At 45.9% G+C, this 19,458-nt stretch overlaps 1 long non-coding RNA gene across 2 annotated transcripts in view; it reads right to left on the reverse strand.

The window, feature by feature from the left end:
• LOC137522669 (uncharacterized) overlaps nucleotides 1–19,458 on the reverse strand; it is a 54,043-nt gene that overhangs the window by 4,083 nt on the left and 30,502 nt on the right. For both annotated transcript variants that reach the window (XR_011022392.1, XR_011022391.1), the window contains one exon: nucleotides 13,576–13,649. This is a non-coding gene — a long non-coding RNA (uncharacterized lncRNA). The remainder of the gene's footprint in view (nucleotides 1–13,575; nucleotides 13,650–19,458) is intronic.

Below are 19,458 nucleotides of genomic sequence, written 5' to 3' on the forward strand. Positions count from 1 at the left end.
AAACGCTTTGTGTGGCCGAAAACTAACACTGCACATCACTCAGGACACACCATCCCCACTGTCAAATATGGTGATGGCAGCATCATGTTCTGGGGGTGTTTCTCTTCAGCCGGGACAGGGAAGCTGGTCAGAGTTGATTGGAAGATGGATGGAGCCAAATACAGGCCAATCTTGGAAGAAAAACTCTTGGAGTCTGCAAAAGACTTGAGACTGGGGAAGAGGTTCACCTTCAGCAAGACAACAACCCTAAACATAAAGCCAGGGCAACAATGGGAGGGTTTAAAACAAAACATATCCATGTGTTAGAATGGCCCAGTCAAAGTCCAGATATAAATCCAATCGAGAATCTGTGGCAAGATCTGAAAACTGCTGTTCACAAACACTGTCCATCTAATCTGACTGAGCTGGAGCTGTTTTGCAAAGAATGGGCAAGGATTTCAGTCTCTAGATGTGCAAAGCTGGTAGAGACATACCCTAAAAGACTGGCAGCTGTAATTGCAGCAAAAGGTGGTTCTACAAAGTATTGACTCAGGGGGGCTGAATAATTACGCACACCCCACTTTGCAGTTATTTATTTGTAAAAAATGTTTGGAATCATGTATGATTTTCGTTCCATTTCTTACGTGTACACCACTTTGTATTGGTCTTTGCCTTGGAATTCCAATAAAATTGATTCATGTTTGTGGCAGTAATATGACAAAATGTGGAAAACTTCAAGGGGGCCGAATACTTTTGCAAGCCACTGTAGTAGTATATTGTCAACAGGTTTTGGTTACGGGCTGATGGGCTCCCCCCAATTAATATGTCACCCCTGGGAGCCCCTGTAGAGTACTCCCAGAAGCAGAGCACACTTACCTGTCCGGCTGATGAGCTCCCTACATTGTGTGTTTTTCTGTCTTCATCCCAGTTTGCACCTGTGACCCAGCAACATGAATGTACTGGTAACATGCTACTGGGTCACGTTGAATAATAGGCACTGGTATTCGGGGATGGAAATAAACAATAGGACAGGTGAGAGCTCTGCAGGGGCTCTAGGGCAGTGTTTCTCAACATCTTATTGGTATGTACCCCTTTTAAAACCCTGAACTCACCAAGTAGCCCCTAGCATAGTAAACATTATCACAGGTACCCCTTGACAAATAATATTTAATCGTAGTACATGGTAATTGGTTCTAAATCATTTTCAAGCATTTACTATTGCTTTTAATTAGCTAAAACTCTAATTTGTTGTTGTTCAAATAAGACTTATCATTTTCTAAAACACTGAATGTGTTATTCTTGGTTAAGTATATAAAGCCCGAGTACCCCCTGGAACCATCAGAAGTACCCCCTGGGGTACGCGTACCACACGTTGAGAACCTTGGCTCTAGGGGACCACGATTAACTTGGGGGGAGTCCGTATCTGGCTCTGCGACCCTGGCTAAATGCCCAGTTTTTCCCCATGGAAGGCCGTCAATCTATTGTCGCTGTCGATGCACCCACTTTCAAGCAAAAAATGTCATCTACTGTGATTAATAATTTTTAAATCAATCGAAATTATGATTGATCAGCCATGTTCGGGCATTGATCTTGATCTGATCGCTACCGAGGCATCAAAGAGCATTGGGGCGGGGGACTGGGGGGTTGCACTGCTAGATTCTTAGCAGAGGCGGTCATTATCTGCCTCCTTGTCCAAGTTTCATCTTAAGATTGGAGGGATGGCAGTCTATGGGCTTGATTCACAAAGCGGTGCTAACCTAGTTAGCACGCCTAAAGACTTTTGGCCGTGATAAGCATTGCACTAAGTAGGCTAGCACCACTTTGAGGAAAAGCGTGCGAAACTTCGCATAGGGTTTAATGCCGTTGCGCACGTAAAAGTTTGCGCAAAACTTTGCGCGCAAGTTTATTTTATCACGCCTAAACTGAGTTTAGGCGTGATAATGGGCTTTTCACCAGCGTGCTAACAGTTAGCACGGCTTTGTGAATCAAGCCCTATATGTGTTGCAGGCACCAATGGTATAGTTAAATTTTGATCACTCACTGATGATTACGAATGGCAGAACACTCTCGCCGGGGAATGGTTGCCGGCGAACATGCACTACTCACGTGCATGCAAGTAGCGTGAATGATACGGGCTGTTTGCAGCCACACTATACTTTCCCATAGTGCCATTTTTTGACCGTGAAGTCAGATGGGAAAGGACGGTTAATCAGACCTGACCATCACTTGGGCCACTCCCCCCATAAAAGGCACGATCTCGGTGGCCATTTTCATTTTGCATTAGTCAGTGTAGGGAGAGGAGCTGCTGCTGCAGATAAAGGGACATTAACCAGTTCACCCCCAAGGGTTTTTATCCTAACGGACCAGAGCAATTTTCAGTTGTCAGCGCTCCTCCCTTTTATTCCCTAATAACTTTATTACTACTTATCACAAGAAAATGATCTATACCTCGTTTTTTTCGCCACTAATTAGGCTTTCTGTGGATAGTACATTTTGCTAAGAATTTTTTTATTCTAAATGCATTTTAATGAGAAAAACAGAAAAAAAAGAAAAAAAATAATTATTTCTCAGTGTTCAGCCTTTATAGTTTTAAAATTAAACATTCTCCTGTGGATAAAACAAACACGTTTTATTTGCCCAGTGGTCCCGATAATTAAACCGTTTAGATTATGTCCCTACCACAATGTTTGGCGACAGTATATTATTTTGAAATATAAGTGGTTATTTTTCTGTTTGTTCTGGCCATAATTACAAGCCCCTATGTAATAAATTAAAATTAATTTTCCCCCATAAAATATAGAATAAAAAAGCTGAGTCCCTAAGGCAACTATTTTTTTTTTTTTTTTAAGCTGATTTTTTTTTTTACAAGTGTTTTTTTTGGGGGGGAGGGTTGGAAGTGTAATTTTATTAATGATGTGTATATACTTGAAAATGTATGTATTTTGTAGGTGTAATATACTTTTTGGCCACAAGATGGCGCTAGTGAACACTCATAGGACGTGTTCACTTTTTTTTTTTTTTTTTTTTTACACTTTATTAAACTGTTACATTTCCTGTTTATGTGAATGGACGTAGCCGCTGTTCGCGGTCACGTCCATTCACTCCAGGCACTGCGATTGGGTAGAGGACTGTTCGGTCCTCTTCCCCAATCACCCAGCACGGGATCCCGACGGTAATGGCGGCGGTAGCGGCGGACACACGGCGGTAGCAGCGGCGGGAATGCGCGACGTATTAAAACGTCATGTTGCTGTTAATAGCGGTAAGCATGACGTTTTAATACGTTAGGATGGCGGTAAATGGTTAAGAGATAGGCTGTATTGTGATATTGTGTTGTGTAGCTGCCTGCTTCCTAGATGCTCTGCTACTTGTAGTTCACCAGCTAGAAACCCACCAATAGTCCTTTTGAGAACTCTTCCTGAGTCCTGACCAAAAAAAAATAATTTTAAGGACTGACAGTGACCCTGCTGTACTTATTATTTGTTACTTTTGTGTGGTGTGGTATGTTGTAGCAACACAACACCCCCACCAAATACAGTGACATTATGCCTTTGTTGGCAACTACCTGCTGTGTGTGGAACGTGTACTGACCATCTCAGTTCTGTTTCATTTCAACATCTGTGTGACCGTACTGTGTGTGGCTGGGTAACCATTATAGGCCACCGTCACTGTGCATAAGTATTTTATTGTCTGACATTTGTAACGCGCCACGTGCCGTGTTACACCCACACAGCATCCCAGGAACATTTGTGTGACCAACAGTACTGTGTTATCACGTATATCAGTGTGCCAAAAAAAAAAAAGTGTGACAGACATTTGTGACATTATCACATTATCCCTTTGCTGGTCACTGCCTGCTGTGTGTGGAACGTGTACTGACTGTTACCACCATTTCATTTCAACATCTGCGTAACTGTACTGTGTGAGGCTGATTTATTGTTATAGGTCACCGTCACTGCACAAAAGTAATTTATTGTCACATTTGTGACACACCACGTGCTGTGTTACCCCCACACAGTGTCACAGCACTTGTGTAACTGACCATACTGTACTATTGCTGATATCAGTGTGCCAACCCCCCCCCCCAAAAAAAAAAAGTGTGACACATTTGTGACATTATCCCTTTGCTGATCGTGGCCTGCTGCACGTGGAACATGTACTGACTGTTACCATTTCACTTCAATATCTGTGTGTGGCTACATCACTGTTATAAGACACCTTCAGTGCACAAAAGTAATTTATTGGTAATAGAATGCCGGATATTTCATGGCTCTCCTATAGTGGAGGCAACTAACAATGTTTATTCTGCCGCCTGCTGCCTTCTCATGGCCCATGCTACAGTGCCTGCTGCGAATAATGTCAAAAATTGTCATTTTAAAAATAACTTCAGAAAAATTTGGTAATAGATAGAGGTGTACCGAACGGTTCGCCGGCGAACGGTTCCAGGCGAACATTGGGGGTTCGCGTTCGCCTGCGCCAGGCGAACTTTTCCGGAAGTATGATTCGCCCCATAATGCACTATGAGGGTCAACTTTGACCCTCTGCATCACAGTCAGCAGGCACATTGTAGCCATTCAGGCTACAGTAAGCCCTGGAGCCCCACCCCCCCTTATATAAGGCAGCCTCCGGCGGCCATTACAGTCACTTGTGTGTCTGCTAGAGAGAGGAAAGGGACAGCTGCTGCAGACTTTTTCTCTTAGGGACAGATTAGTTAGGTTCTAGGCTGCTTTGCTTGTTCCTGACTGAGTAATATTGCTTTTAAAGCACCCAGCAACAGCTCTTTTCAGAGCTCAACCTGTACATTTTTTTTTCTGACACTTTTGTTGCATGCACAGCCTTGCTAATTGATAGTGTGTGTGCCACTGCCAGCAGCCCAGCACATTCAGTGACTGACTGCCTGTGTGTGTGACAGGGAGCTGCACATTGTACTACCCAGTACTGCATATACCCCAGTACCTGTTGTGTTTACTTAACCCACCTCATCACTGCATATACCTAGCTTTGCGTTGAGTGAACCCAGCTCACTGCATCTAACTACCCAGTACCTGTTGTGTTTACTTAACCCACCTCATCACTGCATATACCTAGCGTTGTGTTGAGTGAACCCAGCTCACTGCATCTAAGTCTAACTACCTGTTGTGTTGAGTGAGAACCCACCTCACTGCATCTTAAGTACCTTTACTGTATACTGTTCAGTGAACCCAGCTCACTGCATCTAACTACCCAGTACCTGTTGTGTTTACTTAACCCACATCATCACTGCATATACCTAGCGTGGTGTTGAGTGAACCCAGCTCACTGCATCTAACTACCTGTTGTGTTGAGTGTGAACCCACCTGGCCACCTCACTGCATCTAACTACCTGTTGTGTTGAGTGAGAACCCACCTCACTGCATCTTAAGTACCTTTACTGTTGAGTGAACCCAGCTCACTGCATCTAACTACCTGTTGTGTTGAGTGTGAACCCACCTGGCCACCTCACTGCATCTAACTACCTGTTGTGTTGAGTGAGAACCCACCTCACTGCATCTTAAGTACCTTTACTGTTGAGTGAACCCAGCTCACTGCATCTAACTACCCAGTACCTGTTGTGTTTACTTAACCCACCTCATCACTGCATATACCTAGCCTTGTGTTGAGTGAACCCACCTCACTGCATCTTAAGTACCTTTACTGTTGAGTGAACCCAGCTCACTGCATCTAACTACCCAGTACCTGTTGTGTTTACTTAACCCACCTCATCACTGCATATACCTAGCGTTGTGTTGAGTGAACCCAGCTCACTGCATCTAAGTCTAACTACCTGTTGTGTTGAGTGAGAACCCACCTCACTGCATCTTAAGTACCTTTACTGTATACTGTTCAGTGAACCCAGCTCACTGCATCTAACTACCCAGTACCTGTTGTGTTTACTTAAACCACATCATCACTGCATATACCTAGCGTGGTGTTGAGTGAACCCAGCTCACTGCATCTAACTACCTGTTGTGTTGAGTGTGAACCCACCTGGCCACCGCACTGCATCTAACTACCTGTTGTGTTGAGTGAGAACCCACCTCACTGCATCTTAAGTACCTTTACTGTTGAGTGAACCCAGCTCACTGCATCTAACTACCTGTTGTGTTGAGTGTGAACCCACCTGGCCACCTCACTGCATCTAACTACCTGTTGTATTGAGTGAGAACCCACCTCACTGCATCTTAAGTACCTTTACTGTTGAGTGAACCCAGCTCACTGCATCTAACTACCCAGTACCTGTTGTGTTTACTTAACCCACCTCATCACTGCATATACCTAGCCTTGTGTTGAGTGAACCCAGCTCACTGCATCTAATTACCTGTTGTGTTGAGTGTGAACCCACCTGGCCACCTCACTGCATCTAACTACCTGTTGTGTTGAGTGAGAACCCACCTCACTGCATCTTAAGTACCTTTACTGTTGAGTGAACCCAGCTCACTGCATCTAACTACCTGTTGTGTTGAGTGTGAACCCACCTGGCCACCTCACTGCATCTAACTACCTGTTGTGTTGAGTGAGAACTCACCTCACTGCATCTTAAGTACCTTTACTGTTGAGTGAACCCAGCTCACTGCATCTAACTACCCAGTACCTGTTGTGTTTACTTAACCCACCTCATCACTGCATATACCTAGCCTTGTGTTGAGTGAACCCAGCTCACTGCATCTAATTACCTGTTGTGTTGAGTGTGAACCCACCTGGCCACCTCACTGCATCTAACTACCTGTTGTGTTGAGTGAGAACCCACCTCACTGCATCTTAAGTACCTTTACTGTTGAGTGAACCCAGCTCACTGCATCTAACTACCTGTTGTGTTGAGTGAGAACCCACCTGGCCACCTCACTGCATCTAACTACCTGTTGTGTTGAGTGAGAACCCACCTCACTGCATCTTAAGTACCTTTACTGTTGAGTGAACCCAGCTCACTGCATCTAACTACCCAGTACCTGTTGTGTTTACTTAACCCACCTCATCACTGCATATACCTAGCCTTGTGTTGAGTGAACCCAGCTCACTGCATCTAATTACCTGTTGTGTTGAGTGTCAACCCACCTGGCCACCTCACTGCATCTAACTACCTGTTGTGTTGAGTGAGAACCCACCTCACTGCATCTTAAGTACCTTTACTGTTGAGTGAACCCAGCTCACTGCATCTAACTACCTGTTGTGTTGAGTGTGAACCCACCTGGCCACCTCACTGCATCTAACTACCTGTTGTGTTGAGTGAGAACCCACCTCACTGCATCTTAAGTACCTTTACTGTTGAGTGAACCCAGCTCACTGCATCTAACTACTTGTTGTGTTGAGTGAGAACCCACCTCACTGCATATAGCTAGCATACCCCCGAGATGGACAAAATGGACAAACCAGGTAGAGGAAGAGGTAGAGGCAGACCCAGAGGAAGGCCACCAGGCACCGGCAGATCTGTGGCTGTGCGAGGTGGTGTTGCTGTGATTTCATGCAGACCTGCCCCAAAATACAGTGCTCAGAAGAAGGCACGTGCCATCACTTCCCAAAATCGTGAGGAGGTGATTGAGTATTTAACACAGAACACCTCATCTCCCGCAGCCACCAGCGCTACAACAAGCACCACATCCGCTGCATTTGACACTTCGCAGGAGTTATTTGGTGGTGGTGGTGAAATCACTGATTCCCAGCCACTACTGCAACAACAACAAGAAGGCGCAGGTACACCACCTCATACGTCTGAGTTAGGTGGCGATAGTATGGACGTAACGTGTGTGGATGGGGATGATGGTGGACCACCTGAAGTTGGTGCACTTGAGGAGGTGTCTGAGGAAAGCGCAGCTGGCCAGGAGGATTATGATGACGATTATACGGATAGCACATATGTTCCCGGTAGAGGAGATGACCAGGGGGACAGTTCAGAGGAGGAGTCAGAGAGGAGTAGGAGGAGACGACTCCATGATAGAAGCAGAGGGAGCTCGTCCTCAGAAACAGCTGGGGGCAGTGTCCGGTGCCATGTATCGCCAGCTATGGCCAGGGAGCACACATGCCCTTCAACGTCAGCTGCTGCTGATGCCACCGTAGCGCCATCACCCCAGGGGGCCTCAGCGGTTTGGAAATTTTTTCACGTGTGTGTCTCAGATCGGAGCAAAGCCATCTGTTGTCTCTGCCAGCAAAAATTGAGCCGTGGAAAAGCCAACTCTCACGTAGGGACAAGTGCCTTACGAAGGCACCTGGAGAGAAGGCACAAACAGCTATGGCAAGAACACCTGAGTAAAAGCAGCACTCCTCAAAAGACAAGCCAAACTCCTTCTCCTCTTCCTCCTTCAGGTGCATCGTCTTCATCCACTTTCTCCCTTGCACCTTCACAGCCACCCTCCTCCACACCGCCTCTTCCCTTGAGCGGTTCCTTCTCCTCTGCCCACAGCAGTACCCAGCTGTCCGTGAAGGAAGTATTTGAGCGGAAGAAGCAAATGTCTGCCAGTCACCCTCTTGCCCGGCGTCTGACAGCTGGCGTGGCGGAACTATTAGCTCGCCAGCTATTACCATACAAGCTGGTGGAGTCGGAGGCTTTCCGTAAGTTTGTGGCCATTGGTACACCGCAGTGGAAGATACCAGGCCGCAATTATTTTTCTCAAAAGGCCATACCCAAACTGTACCGTGCAGTTGAGAGGCAAGTGGTGTCATCTCTGGCACACAGCGTTGGGTCAAGGGTCCACCTGACCACGGATGCCTGGTCTGCCAAGCACGGGCAGGGCCACTACATTACATACACAGCCCATTGGGTCAACCTGGTGACCGATGGCAGCAAGCAGGGAGTACGTGGCTGCGCAGAGGACCGACTTGTCACACCTCCACGGCTTGCAGGCAGGCCTCCAGCCACCTCCTCTCCACCTGCTATCACCGCTTCGCTGTCGTCATCCTCCTCCTCCTTGGCTGGTGCCGCCATCTCCTCCCCAGCTACACAGCCCCAGCACCCCAGGGCCTATGCTGCATGCCAGGTGCGACGGTGTCATGCAGTGTTAGACATGTCTTGCCTGAAAGCGGAGAGTCACACTGGAGCAGCTCTCCTGGCTGCTCTTAACAAACAGGTGGAGCAATGGCTGACCCCGCACAAGCTTGAGATCGGCAACGTGGTGTGTGACAACGGCAGCAATCTCATTGCTGCGTTGAATTTGGGAAAGCTGACACACATACCCTGCATGGCACATGTGCTTAATCTGGTCGTGCAAAGATTTGTGTCCAAGTACCCAGGCTTAGAGGACGTCCTGAAGCAGGCCAGGAAGTTGTGTGGGCATTTCAGGCGCTCTTACAAGGCCATGGCACGCTTTGCAGAGATTCAGCGTAGAAACAACTTGCCGGTGAGACGCCTGATTTGCGATAGCCCGACTCGCTGGAATTCCACCCTGCTGATGTTCTCTCGCCTGCTAGACCAGGAGAAAGCCGTCACCCACAACCTGTATCATTACAGTACAAGGACACAATCTGGGAGGATGGGGATGTTGTGGCCCAACAACTGGACACTGATGCGAAATGCATGCAGGGTCATGGAGCCCTTTGAGGAGGTGACCAAACTGGTGAGTCGCGATGAGGGCACCATCAGCGACTTGATCCCCTACGCCTACTTCCTGGAGCGTGCCGTGCGTAGAGTGGTGGATACAGCTGTGGAGGAGCGTGAACAAGAAGAGTTAGGGCAGCAGGATTCATTGGAGCCATTTACACACGAACCCGATGTTTCCACAACACCGGCGGCAGCACAGAGGGGGGAGGAGGAGGAAGAAGAGGAGTCGTGTGGGGAAGGAGAGGAGTCAGACTCTAATGATGGTGATGATGAGGAAGGTGTTTCTGTAGAGGAGGAAGAGGCGGCGGAAGGAGAACAACCGCGGCAGCCATCACAGGGGGCTTCTGCTGCTCCACGTTCCCGTGGTATTGTTCGTGGCTGGGGGGAGGAAGAGGAGTTGCGTCCCGTCACTGAGGAAGAGCATGAGGAGATGGAGAGTACCTCTGCATCCAGCTTTGTGCAGATGTCCTCTTTCATGTTGTCCAGCCTGTTGAGGGACCCCCGTATCAAAAAACTCAAGACGAATGACCTGTACTGGGTGGCCACGCTACTAGACCCTCGGTACAGGCACAAAGTGGCGGACCTCTTACCAACTCAACAAAAGGCGGAAAGGATGCAGCACTTGCAGAACAAGCTGTCGATGATGCTTTACAATGCGTTTAAGGGTGATGTGGCTGCACAACGCAATCAAGGTACCACTGGCAGTAACCCTCCTCCTCCCAAGTCCACGCAGGCAAGAACAGGACGCTCCAGCGATCTCAGGGTGATGTCGGACATGCGGACGTTCTTTACTCCAACTCCTCGCCATAGTCCTTCCGGATCCACCCTCCACCAACGCCTGGACCGGCAGGTAGCCGACTACCTGGCCTTGAGTGTGGATGTAGACTCTGCGAAAAGCGACGATGAACCCTTGGACTACTGGTTGCGCAGGCTTGACCTGTGGCCAGAGCTGTCCCAATTTGCCATACAACTCCTCTCTTGCCCTGCCGCAAGCGTCCTGTCAGAAAGGACCTTCAGTGCAGCTGGAGGCATAGTTACTGAGAAGAGAAGTCGCCTAAGTCACGACAGTGTTCAGTACCTGACCTTTATCAAAATGAATGAGGAATGGATCACGGAGGGCTACTGCACGACCGAAGACTAAGTCAGTCCACTCCCCACACACAGCATCTCTGCCTGCAGGCCGCTTGACTGCCTTCTCCGCCACTACCAACAGGGTCCAGGACTCTAGGCGGATTCCTGAATTTTTAAGGCCGCTGCTAGCAGCGGCCGCTACACTAATTTTTCTGGTGCGTGTACATGTGCCCATCCCCCTTCGTGATCATTACCTTGCCGCGGTGAAGGGGCTTGCGCATCACAATGAAGCAATGACCGCCGGCTATTTGAGTGTCTCGGGTGGGGGTGGCACACAAAAGATATTAAGGTCGTTGCTTCATTGTGGTCAGACCAAATTTGATCAGCTGGAAAGTCACTGTTCTGTCATTCAGCTACATCAGCCGGGCAAGCATATGAGCTGAAAAGCCACCATCACCTGCACTCTCGTCACGGTGCGCACCAGTCCAGCACGGCCGTCACTACACAAACGGCTGTTTGCAGTCACTGCATACCTTTCACTGCATCTGTGACTGCACATTATACCTGGCAGTCAGTGCATAACTTGCACTTGAATGGATACACTTTCAAACAATTTAAAAATACAACCATCTAAACTTTCAAACAATTTAAAAATACAACCATCTAAACTTTCAAACAATTTAAAAATACAACCATCTATCATTTTCAAAAAATTTAAAAAAAAGGCAAAAAAACTTGCCCTCCGTAAAACATTCCTGGCAAATGCTTTCGACTTGGTTTGTCTTCCGCTGGCTCAAGGGTCCATCTGACCACAGATGCCTGGTCTGCAAAGCACGGTCAGGGCAGCTACAGCATGGGTCTCAGCAGGCTCCCACTTCGAACCTTCATTCCCCGCGGTGACAATGGCAGACTTGCCCTCCATAACGGATTCCCGTTAAAGGATTTAAAGTTAATTCATTTCAAATACACAGCAGGGCCTCGAAAGTCCGCCTCCTGTATTGTTATTTTTGATCACTACCTCGGGGCGGGCGTGCATGCCTACCTGCTGCCCTCCTTGGATGTGTAGTGGTAGCCGTTTCTCAGGCTCCACACCGGATTCCATCCCTCATTTCCCGGCCATTACCCGGGGTCACAAATGACAGACTTGCCCGCCTCCATATGATTCTCGTGAAAGGAATGTGGTGTCATCTTTGCCCGCCATAACTGGTTCTCGTTAAAGGATTTAAAGTACATTCATTTCAAATACACAGCAGGGCCTCGAAAGTCCGCCTCCTGTATTGTTATTTTTGGTCACTACCTCGGGGCGGGCGTGCATGCCTACCTGCTGCCCTCCTTGGATGTGTAGTGGTAGCCGTTTCTCAGGCTCCACACCGGATTCCATCCCTCATTTCCCGGCCATTACCCGGGGTCACAAATGACAGACTTGCCCGCCTCCATATGATTCTCGTGAAAGGAATGTGGTGTCATCTTTGCCCGCCATAACTGGTTCTCGTTAAAGGATTTAAAGTACATTCATTTCAAATACACAGCAGGGCCTCGAAAGTCCGCCTCCTGTATTGTTATTTTTGGTCACTACCTCGGGGCGGGTGTGCATGCCTACCTGCTGCCCTCCTTGGATGTGTGGTGGTAGCCGTTTCTCAGGCTCCACACCGGATTCCATCCCTCATTCCCCGGCCATTACCCGGGGTCACAAATGACAGACTTGCCCGCCTCCATATGATTCTCGTGAAAGGAATGTGGTGTCATCTTTGCCCGCCATAACTGGTTCTCGTTAAAGGATTTAAAGTATATTCATTTCAAATACACAGCAGGGCCTCGAAAGTCCTCCTCCTGTATTGTTATTTTTGGTCACTACCTCGGGGCGGGCGGGCGTGCATGCCTGCCCGCTGCCCTCCTTGGATGTGTAGTGGTAGCCGTTGCTCAGGCTCCACACCGGATTCAAACCTCTCATTCCCCGGCCATTACCCGGGGTCACAATGGCAGACTTGCCCGCCTCCACAGGATTCTCATTGTAGCGGTACTGAACAAGTACACAGCAAGTAGAAAATGTAAATTAAAAACAAAACGTAAGCTTTTTAACAATGCCATGGAAAGTTGAGAAGGAAGTCACACATTACCTGACATCACTGAGTGAGGAAGAGCAATTACGCCATGTTGCGCAGTAGTCCAGCATGGCCGTCACTACACAAACAGCTGTTTGCGGTGCGTTACACAGTGAGTTTGGTGTGTCAGTGTGAAGCAGTACTCTAATTACACTCCCTGTTTGATGTATACACATGCAAGATGTTGTAAAGCACTTTATGCCTCCAATTTAGCATTCAATGTGATTTCTGCCCTTAAAACGCTGCTTTGCGTCACATCCACATTTTTCACCGGGACTTTTGTCATGTATCCCACTCCGCCATGCCCCCCTCCAGGTGTTAGACCCCTTGAAACATCTTTTCCATCACTTTTGTGGCCAGCATAATTTTTTCTATTTTTCAAAGTTCGCCTCCCCATTGAAGTCTATTGCGGTTCGCGAATTTTTCCACGAACCGAACCTTCTGCGGAAGTTCGCGAACCCGGTTCGCGAACCGAAAATCGGAGGTTCGCGACATCTCTAGTAATAGAATGCTGGATATTTCAGGCCTCTCATACAGTGGAGGCAACTAACAATGTTTACTCTGCCGCCTTCTTCAAGCCTATGCTACAGTGCCTGCAACTAATGTGTTATCAGAGTGGAAACATTTTGGTGACATAAAATATTTAAAAATGTCATAGATCATTTATCAATACCACAAATGACAGGCCTCTCTGAGGACTGGCGTTATTTTCCATTGGGCAGGAAGTATGGTGTGGCTCTAGAGTGGAGTTTCTCGCACCACATATTTTTCAGGCCACTCATACAGTGGATGCAGTTACAACATTGTACACCAGTTGACATAACATATTTGAAATTTAACATTTTGATGTCATACAATTTTTAAAAATGTAATACATACATTTGGAATGACACATATTTCAGGCGTCTTTGAGGACTGGCGTTCTTTTTCGTTGGGCAGGAAGTATGGTCTAGCTGTAGAGTGAAGTTGTAGGCAGCGTGACACGTTGAGTTGAAATATTTAAAACGTTGAAATTTTAGGTCACAAAAAGTTTCTAAATGTGATAGATAAATTTGCAATGACACACATTTGTGGTCTCTGCTGAAGTGGCTGCAATTTTTAGGCAGGAAACAGCAGCGGACATTCTACAGACTTTTTTTTTTAAATCTAGAAACGTGTGATTTTTGGCATTTATGCATGAATAAAGCCTCTGCGTAAAACACACATTTTTTGTGGAATATTTCGCACTTGATCCACCTTCGCTATGTCACTGTCCGGGTTTTGTACTTTTTACAACTTTTTTTTAAAGAAATTGGGACTGCAGAGATACCCAGAAGTTTGTAAGCCATTAAAGTCAATGGAGTTTGCCACAAACGATTGGTTTATGATAACATTTGTTAACATCTTTGTGAATGTGAAATTGTGCTGTTTGGCCATGCCTACTGATAATGTCCATGATAAATAACAATGTATAAGATGTAACTGTAAATGGAATGAAAGGAAGGAAGTGCATCCTGTATCCTTAGGGGAAGTTGTTAATTGCATAATTTCAGACTTGCTCTTTGGACATGATTGGGCAGTGATTGCGTTGCTGCTTAGCCCACCATTTTGCACTGTGTTTATAGCATATGCGTATATAATAAATATGGGTATATATAAGTGCTAAAGGGATTCTGTAGTGAGAAGGGTAGGGAAGTTGCCGTATTTATTTCCTTTTAAACAATGTTGATTGTCTTGCTGCTCTGCTGATCCTTTGCCTCCAATTCTTTAAGCCACAGACCCAGAAAAACTATGTAGATCAATTGCTTTGACTAAAGCTACGTACACACTAGCAATTATCCTTGCCCATTGGGGAATTGGAAACGATCCCTCGGATGACAAATTGGGGATTGATGCTGTACAGACACATCTCTAGCATTCCAGCTAGCAATGCAATCTGTTGATATGGAGAGGGGTGGAGGGACGATGTTCTGCACATGACGGAGTGGCTTCCCACTGTCGAAGGGAGCAGAAATAACATTTCAATTGGACATGCTCAGCCATTGAGGGTCATTAAGGATCCAGCATTTGGGATCCAAAGTGATGTCAAGCGTACATTGTACACACTGTAGAAAGGCAGACAATTAATGGCCGAAGCAGTCAATTTTATCAAATGTGAATACGTACCTTAACACTACCGAAGCTAGATCAGCAGGGCAGTCAAATCAGGGACGGATTTGTGGGCAGGCCAAGTAGGCCATGGCTTAGGGCGGGGCTTGAACTAGGGTGGCTTGCAGCTGACAGCAGATCAGCTGTTTTTTATTTACTCTGTGTGTGGTGCTTTGATTGAGTCCTCGTACCGCCATTGATCCGTCTGCCGCCCGCATGATGACAGTCCCTGCTTACTCTCCTTTCCCGCTCACTGCACTGCATACAAAAAGTCACCGATCAGCAGCAGCGTGATGAGCGGTGCCCAGTAATGAATGGCAGCCGTATACAGGAAGTAATCACTTGCTGGCTCTCTCATCATCACTTTGAGCCACCATGCTGCTAACGATCTGTAGCTCTCAGTATGCGGTGAAGCAAGTGAGGGGAACTCTGTGACGTAGACAAGAGCAAGGCTATCACTGACATTGCGCAGAAGGCCCAGACAGTGGTGCTATGAGAACAGAAACATACACAGGGGTCATTAGAAACAGATGAAAGCAAAGAGTCCAGCACAGACTAGAGACTTGTAAGTAAACAAGCTTGCCTGATTTATTGCCCATTCCGTCTCTCCACTGTGACAGGTAAAAGGTCTTCTTACCTGCTCTACCCTTTCCTTCAGATCACACTCTCCCTTTCTTGTCCTCTCCCATCTTTTGCTATATTTCTGTCTCCCCCCCCCCCCCCCCCCGTACCCTCTTCCCTATTGTGTTCCCTCTATCTTTTCCTCTTCCATCTTGTGCTGTCTCTCCCTTGCTTTTCCCTCCTCCCCATCTCTCTCCTATCTCTTTTGACTTTCAACTGTCCTCACAGGAACTCACAATCTAATCCCTACTATAGTCTGTTCACCGTATTATCATTATATATTTATATAGCACTAACATCTTCTGCAGCACTTTACAGAGCGCATAGTCATGTCACTGACTGTCCTCAGAGGAGCTCACAATCTAATCCTACCATAGTCATATTCTAATGTCCTACCATACTATTATTATGAATTTATATAGCTCTGACATCTTCTGCAGCACTTCACGGAGTACATAGTCATGTCACTGTTCTCAGAGGAGCTCACAATGTAATTCATTACATAATCCTAGTCTAATGTCCTACTATATTATTATTATGTATTTTAATCATAGTCTAATGTCCTACCACATTAATATGAATTTATATAGCGCTGACATCTTCGGAAGCACTATAGAATATATACAGTGGAATGCGAAAGTTTGGGCAACCTTGTTCATTGTTATGATTTTCCTGTATAAATCGTTGGTTGTTATGGTAAAAAATGTCAGTTAAATATACTGTATATTCCTGCGTATAAGACTACTTTTTAACCCTTGAAAATCTTCTGAAAAGTTGGGGGTCGTCTTATACGCCGGGTGTCATTGATGCTGGGAGATACGGCCTATTCTGTTACTGCCTGTCAGATCTCCCTGCTGAGGGAGCGCAATCTATTCTTCCATACCGCTCTGATAAACAGGTAGACAAGGAGAGCTGACCAGTCTACTTAAAGAGACACTGAAGCGAAAAAAAAAAATATGATATAGTGCATTGGTTGTGTACTATGAATAATTACTAGAAGATTAGCAGCAAAGAAAATATTCTCATACTTTTATTTTCAGGTATATAGTGTTTTTTCTAACATTGCATCAATCTATAATATGTGCAGATTACACAACACTCAGCATTCAAAATGAGTCTTTCAGAGCAGTCTGTGAAGTAATGACCTCTCCTCTAGCAGAGGAAAAGTAAATAGTCCAGGAACAGTTGAGATAATAAAAGTCAGATAACAACCCTCTCCACGACTAACTTAGTCGGAGAGCTTAATGGCTTGTTTGCATAGAGATAACAACTGGAGTTTCTCAACTCTTCCTGTACTGGAAACAATCACACTGATGTATCTAATCTTAAAGAGGAACTCCAGTGAAAATAATTTAATAAAAAAAAGTGCTTCATTTTTACAATAATTATGTATAAATGATTTAGTCAGTGTTTGCTCATTGTAAAATCTTTCCTCTCCCAGATTCACATTCTGACATGTATTACATGGTGACATTGTTACTGTGGGCAAGTTATGTAGATGTTTCTAGCTGCTCTGGCTATTACAGACAGCTTTAAACAGCCATTTCCTGTCTGTGAACATTGTTACATTGTGGCAGTTTGCCCAGAGTACCGCGGTATTCAGAGCCTCTTGTGGGAGGGGTTTCAGCACAAAATTAGTCACACAGCGCCCCCTGATGGTCTGTTTGTGAAAATCATTCTATTTCTCATGTAAAAGGGGGTATCAGCTACTGATTGGGATAAAGTTCAATTCTTGGTCGGAGTTTCTCTTTAATGTTTTATTTCTTAGCTGTGCTACACATACAAATCATAATATCATCATTTTTTTTTTGCTTCAGTGTCTCTTTAGGGAGAGTTGACCAATGCAACAAGTCAATTGACTATATAACCCATACAGTACTGCACCAGTATCTGTTCATACATAGCCCCAGTACATGATTTTTTAATTTTTATTTTAATTTGGTGTGTGTTGGAAGAGGGGTAGTCTTATACGGCGAGTATATCCCAAACTCTATATTTTAACTGGAAAAGTTGGGGGGTCGTCTTATACGCCCAGTCGTCTTATACGCCGGAATATACGGTATCATATTGGAGACACACACAGTGGTATTTGAGAAGTGAAATGAAGTTTATTGGATTTACAGAAAGTGCGCAATAATTGTTTAAATAAAATTAGGTGGGTGCGTAAATTTGGGCACTGTTGTCAGTTTATTGACTCCAAAACCTTTAGAACTAACTATTGGAATTCAAATTGGCTTGGTAAGCTCAGTGACCCCTGACCTACATACACAGGTGAATCCAATCATGAGAAAGAGTATTAAAGGTGGTCAATTGTATGTTTCCCTCCTCTTTTAATTTTCTCAGAAGAGTAGAAACATGGATGTCTCAAAACAACTCTCAAATGACCTGAAGACAAAGATTGTTCACCATCATGGTTTATTTATTTATTCATTTATTTATTTTTATATGGTTTAGGGGAAGGATACAAAAAACTGTCTCAGAGATTTCAGCTACAAAACTGGGGAAAAAGGTATACCTCAACAACTCCGCACCAGACTGGATGTAGGCAATACAATATATTCTTTATAAACATCAATTAAAAACACTTAAAAATCCATTGTTCAAAGGTAGGACTGTATACCAAATAGAACCAAATGATTACATCTATAGGGGGTCCCTTTAAGAGGGAAAAATGAGTGCCAATATAATAATATAATAAAGTGCCTAGTGCAATCACAACAGTATAATCATGATACAAATTCCTATATAAACAATATATAATGTATTATATTAACTACTAGCCGACCGCGTCACGCCGATGGACATGGCTGCGGCGGCAGCCCCAGGACTGCCTAATGCCGATCGGCGTAAAGTCCTGGGGCTCTGTTTTGCAGGAGATCGCAAGCGCATCTATGCTTGGTGGGTGGAGCGGAGCTCTGCCTTCAGTCTCTGAGCGGCTATTGCCACTCGGGAGACTGTTAGACGGTGTAACCGCCGTCTAATTACATGTACAGTGCTGCGATCTGCAGCAGCGCTGTACTGGGGACAGCCGTGTGACACGGCTGTCCCCTCCTGAGACACAGAGGTGATCGGCTGTCATAGGCTGAAGCCTATGACAGCTGATCATGGGGATTGGCTGGCGGGGGGAGGGAGGGGGGTTACAGTAGTAAAAAAAAACACATTTATTTTTATTAAAAAACACACACAAACAAACATGGGGGGGCCGATCAGACCCCACCAACAGAGAGCTCAGTTGGTGGGGAGAAAAGGGGGGAGGAATCACTTGTGTGCTGTGTCGAGTGGCCCTGCAGCTTCGCCTTAAACCCGCAGTGGCCAATTTAATGCAAAATGGCCTGATCTTTAGGGGGGTTTAACATTGAGGTCCTCAAGTGGTTAAAGTGCAGGATAGATCAATTCATCAATCAATACAGTGCAAAATAATAAAATCAAATCACAGCAAGAATAGCAACTAATCTAAAGTGCAGTGCATAAAGAGGAAAAGGACAACAGTATATAAAACCATAAAGATGAATCACCAAAGTGATACACAGTGTGAATGCAAAGGACCCCGGAAGGGGAGCTGTATGAAAAGCAAGGTGAATAGAGAAAGAGTCCCTCAGACCAGGAGCACCCAAAAGTCCATACCTGTGCTATCGCGATTCGCCGACTGCTGCGGCTTCCTCAAAGCTAATAAGTGAGAGATTGTGGCCCTGTTATATATCATCATCCAGAGCGGTCATTAGGGAGAGGGAGACGTCCACAGCGTGGCCATGCAGCAGCTCCAGCAGTGCTGTGTTGCTATGCAACACTAGCGTGCTGTCGGCTTCCTGACTACAGTGGCCTAAATAGACCACAATTAGAGGAAAGGCGCAACTCTGTCATAGGTGCCATCTAGTGTCTAAATAAGAGATGACCGCTATAGATTAAAAAAAGAGAGCCAGAGTCAATGATACTAAGGCGGAGCCAGGAGCGCCTGACGCCACAGGGAGTGTGGTGGATTATCGGTCGGGAGGACAGTCTGAAGCAGACACGGGA

Source organism: Hyperolius riggenbachi, chromosome 6 (genome assembly GCF_040937935.1).
Source record: "Hyperolius riggenbachi isolate aHypRig1 chromosome 6, aHypRig1.pri, whole genome shotgun sequence".
Classification (NCBI taxonomy): Eukaryota; Metazoa; Chordata; class Amphibia; order Anura; family Hyperoliidae; genus Hyperolius; species Hyperolius riggenbachi.